The following is a 5,532-nucleotide window of genomic DNA, read 5'->3' on the forward strand; positions in this document are numbered from 1 at the left end:
ACTGCCCCCTCGGCCTCGGCCGCTACCGCCCTCCCCTCACCTCCATTTAGCTCACGGTGAGCAAAGTCAGCCTCGAACGAAGGCCCGCCCTCTCCCCTAGACTGCACGATGTCCTAGTGCCACACCTTCTAAGACGTCCATCGTTCGTCGGATCGTTTCATTTGTTGGGCGCCTTTAGGCTTTCTGTTCTCCCACGGCACCCCCCCCCCCCGCCCCAGCAGACAGCCAAGCAATTTGCATGCCCCGCCCACACAGGCGCCTTCTTCCTGCTGCGCGCGTGCGCCGTCTCGCGGTGGAACCGAAACAAGCGCGTGGCCCAAAGCTCCCGGAAACGCCCGGACCGAGAAAGACGCAAACCGTTCCAACTGGGTTTTTCTTTCCGGCATTTCTTTTTCTTGTTAAACTTTTTTTTCCCCGACACATAGCTACGTACCCACCCGCCACTCATCATCTTACTGTTATTTATTGTGTACACATACACGGATGAGTCGGCTATGTTGAAGTTCTCTTTTTACTTTCTAGATTTTAGTTCGTCTTGATTTACTATGGCTTTCTTTCCATGGGCTCTTTTCTTTTTGGCTACCCTGGCTCTTCTACGGGTCATGTGGGAACTCAGTTCCTCGAGTAGCGATAGAACCCGCGGCCTAGCTTACATTGGGAGCGCAGGGTCTTCACCACTGTACTGCCAGAGAAGTCCCTACAGACTCTCTCGGTATTTTTATGTGGCGTTGCTGGACAGGGAGCCGAGATATTCGCGGCACAATTTGGCTGCTCTTCCGCCAGCTGCTCGCCAGAAGGCTCTCACGCAGGCCTCCTCGGCTTGATGGGACGCTCCGGGAGAGAGAGTGGGAGGATTTCTCCCAGTCCAGATTGCTGCGGACTCCTTGCCGTAAGGCCGTGCCCCATCGCAGCTAGCCTGCCTTCTTGGCCGCTCAACTGCAAGCCTGCAGTGGAGAACAGGGGACACACTGACCGAGCAGCTGCTGAGGCCTCTTCTGCCTTGAGGATACCCTCTCTTCTCCCGTCCACCCCAGCCCATCAGACTTCCTGGTGGGCGGGCGGGTTGGGGGAGCGTGGAAACCGCTGAGTACTGGAGGATCAGAAAGAGGGTATAGGCAAGTGGAGACCCACCTGCCAGCACCTGTGGTGAGTCTCCCGGAGTGCGCATGGAGCCCTTTTACCCTGAAAGTAAGGGAACTTCCTTCCAGTTTTGGGACTCTCCCTGCCATGTACAATTAGACAAAGCTAACTTCTCAAAATTCTGACCCTGCGAGAACCAAACTATGCCTAGGAAAAAGCTTGAGGTAGAGCGCAGTTTGTAAGTTATCAATGTCTGTGCTCTGGTGCCCTCCAGCAGCAACTACTGAGCCTTTGCGCTACAACTACTGAAGCCAGTGGGTTTAGAGCCTGTGCACAAGGAAGAGCAGTCTCCAACTGGCAGCAACTAGAGAAAGCCTGTGCGCAGAAAAGAGGACCCAGTGCAACCACAAGTAAATACATTCATAATAATAATTATCGGGAAAATATTTTAATCGGATTAAATACTTTGGATTGGATTAATTACTTAATTGGAGTAAAGATTTACTGAGCATGGCCCTACCCATCAGAACAAGACCCAGTTCCCCCCACAGTCAATCTCTCCCTTCAGGAAGCTTCCATAAGCCTCTTATCCTTATCCGTCAGAGGGCAGACAGAACAAAAACTACAATCACAGAAAACTATGCAGACTGATCGCATGGACCACAGCCTCGTCTAACTCAGTGAAACTGAGGGAGGAAAGGAACAGGCCAAGCTGACTCCATTTTGAGAAAGGAGGAAACGGCATCTTGCACTTTCAGTGAGCTTTGGACTTGTGTGCCTGTTAGCCATGGGGATAACATACCTACGGCTGGCATATTGAGTGCAGCACTTTCACAGCATCATCTTTGGATTTGAAATAGCTCAACTGGAATTCCATCACCTCCACTAGCTTTGTTCGTAGTGATGCTTCCTAAGGCCCACTTGACTTTGCATTTCAGAAAGTCTGACTCTAGGTGAGTCATCATACCATCATGATTATCTGGGTCATGAAGATCTTTTTTGTATTGTTCTTCTGTATATTCTTGCCACCTCTTAACAAATAAATACAAATAACTGAAGCCCAAAGCCAAATTCATATGAGTGCAAATGGATGAAAATTTATTACTACCTGCATTTATATGTTGGAGAAGGCAATGGCACCCCACTCCGGTACTCTTGCCTGGAAAATCCAATGGGTGGAGGAGCCTGGTGGGCTGCAGTCCATGGGGGTCGCTAAGGGTCGGACACGACTGAGCGACTTCACTTTTGCTTTTCACTTTCATGCATTGGGGAAGGGAATGGCAACCCACTCCAGTATTTTTGCCTGGAGAACCCAATGAACACTATGAAAAGGGAAAAGAAAATATGACTCTGAAAGATGAACTCCCCAGGTCCGCAGGTCCCCAATATGCTACTGGAGAAGAGTGGAGAAATAACTCCAGAAAGAATGAAGAGGTGGAGCCAAAGTGAGAAAAATGCTCAGTTGTGAATGTGACTGGTTATGGAAGTAAAGTTCGATGCTGTAAAGAGCAATATCCAGAAACCTGGAATGTTAGGTCCATGAATCAAGGTAAATTAGAAGTGGTCAAATAGGAGATGGCAAGAGTGAACATCGACATTTTAGGAATAAGTGAACTAAAATGGACTGGAATGGGTGAATTTAATTCAGATGACCATTATATCTACTACTGTGGGCAAGAATCCTCTCATAGTCAACGAAAGAGTCCGAAATGCAGTACTTGGATGTGATCTCAAAAATGACACAATGATCTCTGTTCGTTTCCAAGGCAAAACGTTCAATATCACAGTAATCCAAGTCTGTCTATGCCCCAATCGGTAATGCTAAAGAAGCTGAAGTTGAACAGTTCCATGAAGACCTACAAGACCTTCTAGAACTAATACCCAAAGATGATGTCCTTTTCATTATAGGGGACTGGAATGCAAAAGTATGAAGTCAAGAAATAGCTGGAGTGCCGGGAGCCACCACGGGAGATCCCACCCATGACAAGGTCATGTGGAAGAGAACTGTTAAGCAAGGCTTCAGGACTCAGGGGGCTCCCTAGGCTTTCTCGAGCATCTATCCCAAAACCAGAATCTGTCTGTTTTACTATTTCATGACTTTCACCAACTCCTCCGACATTAACAGGGGGCTATCCCTGATCACCTTTCCCTGGAGAAAATCAACTTAGGGCTATAGCTAATAAGTCTCCTGGACATGAGAGGAATATTTCAAATCAAACCCCCTCTGTTAGCATTCTAGCTTGCTCGGCAGGCATATCCAGACTCTTGCAGCTACACATATGATTATTTACAGCCTTCCAACTGTGAGATATGATTATTTACAGCCTCCCAACTGTGAGAGTCACGGAAAGCCTAAAACATAGAGCCTTTCAAAGAGTTAAAAGCTATTAGAGTAGTGCTGATGTAGGATTTCATTATTGGGCCAATGCTTGTTGCTAAGTTCCCATATCTCTTATCCACTGTGCACCTGGGAATGCATTAGTTAACACAGTGAGAATGTAAGAAAAACAAGTGTAGCCTTGAATTTAACCACATTAGATCTTTGAGCTAATTGTTTCTTTCTTGTAACTCACTGCACCTTTACTCTGTGAGAAATGTAACTCTGTTTAGCATTTTCTGAGGCTGACATAGATTAGAAATATAAAGAAAAGACACTTTGAGGGAAAATAAGTTTTCTGGTTGAGCAGCCTTTATCAAAAGAGGGTCATAAAATGTTCACAGGCCTCCAAGGCCAGAAGATAATGTACATAACATCATTTGTGGGAAAGGTATGCAGAAAAACCCTGGTTTCGATAAGGGCAAAACTGCTGGAATGTTTGGGCTGACTCTGTATGACCTTGCATCTTTCATTTCCCTCTATGTACAAAAAAAGTATACAAGTACCTTTTGAAAATAAAGCTAGTGGGCCTCGCTCACTGAATCAGTTTGGTCTCCCCGTGTCAATCATTTTCTCTCTCCCCCTCCCTCTCTTTTTTTTCAGGCTGATCCCTTGGAGCATAGAGGCTCCCTGCGTTCACTTATCTGCCCAGGTTTCTAAGACCTGAACAGGAAGACGTTCTGCGTCTTCACTCCCTCGGGAGACCGGGAGGGCACCTGTGGCCTCCGTGAACAGGGCAAACTTCTTGTCTCGGAGTTTTATTGGTTCTCTATGTAAACAAAGGAATATCAGCCTCTTTCTCTCCTCTATTTTCTTATCTTCAACATTCTTTCCTTATCTCTCTCTAAATCAATGCTGTTTCCCTGGATCCTGCGGGGGCTGGACCCTGGCACTGGAGTAACAGGCAAATTTGGCTTTGGAGTACAGAATGAAGCAGGGCAATGGAACCAAGAGAACGCACTGGTCATAGCAAATATCCTCTTCCAGCAACACAAGACAAGAGTCTATACACATGGACATCACCAGATGGTCAATACCGAAATCAGATTGATTATATTCTTTGCAGCCAAGGATGGAGATGCTCTATACAGTCAGCAAAAACAAGACCGGCAGCTGCCTGTGGCTCAGACCATGAACTCCTTATTCCCAAATTCAGATTTAAATTGAAGAAAGTAGGGAAAACCAGTAGACCATTCAGGTATGACCTAAATCAAATTCCTTATGATTATACAGTGGAAGTGACAGATAGATTCAAGGCAATAGATCTGATAGAGTGCCTGAAGAACTATGGACGGAGGTTCGTGACATTGTACAGGAGGCAGGGATCAAGACCATCCCCAAGAAAAAGAAATGCAAAAAGGCAAAGTGGTTGTCTGAGGAGGCCTTACAAATAGCTGAGAAAAGAAGAGAAGCTAAAGGCAAAGGAGAAAAGGAAAGATACATCCATTTGAATTCAGATTTCCAAAGAATAGCAAAGAGAGATAAGAAAACCTTCCTCAGTGATCAGTGCAAAAATATAGAGGAAAACAATCGAATGGGAAAGACTAGAGACCTCTTCAAGGAAGTTAAGAGGCACAAAGGGAACATTTCATGCAAGGATGGGCACAATAAAGAATAGAAATGGTATGGACCTAATGAAAGCAGAAGATATAAGAAGGGGTGGCAAGAATACACAAAAGAACTATGCAAAAAAGATCATGACCTAGATAACCACGATAGTGTGCAATCACTCACCTCAAGCCAGATAATTATACTATGATTATATGGTTTAGGGGTTCCCTGGTGGGTCAGACTGTAATCAATCTGCCTACAATGCAGGAGAATCTGCCTGTAAGGCAGGTTTGATCCCTGGGTCGGGAAGAACCCTGGAGAAAGGAATGCAGTGTTCTTGCATCGAGAATTCCATGCACAGAGGAGCGTGGTGGACTACAGTCCATGGGATCACAAGTGTCATACAGACTAAGTCACTTAAGTCACCATATTGTTTAGCCTACAATACTCTCTTTCAGTATCTTAACAAAATATATACATATAAATGCTGCTGCTGCTGCTGCTGCTAAGTCGCTTAAGTCGTG

The sequence above is a fragment of the Capricornis sumatraensis genome, chromosome 8, assembly GCF_032405125.1.
Source record: "Capricornis sumatraensis isolate serow.1 chromosome 8, serow.2, whole genome shotgun sequence".
In the NCBI taxonomy this organism is placed as follows: domain Eukaryota; kingdom Metazoa; phylum Chordata; class Mammalia; order Artiodactyla; family Bovidae; genus Capricornis; species Capricornis sumatraensis.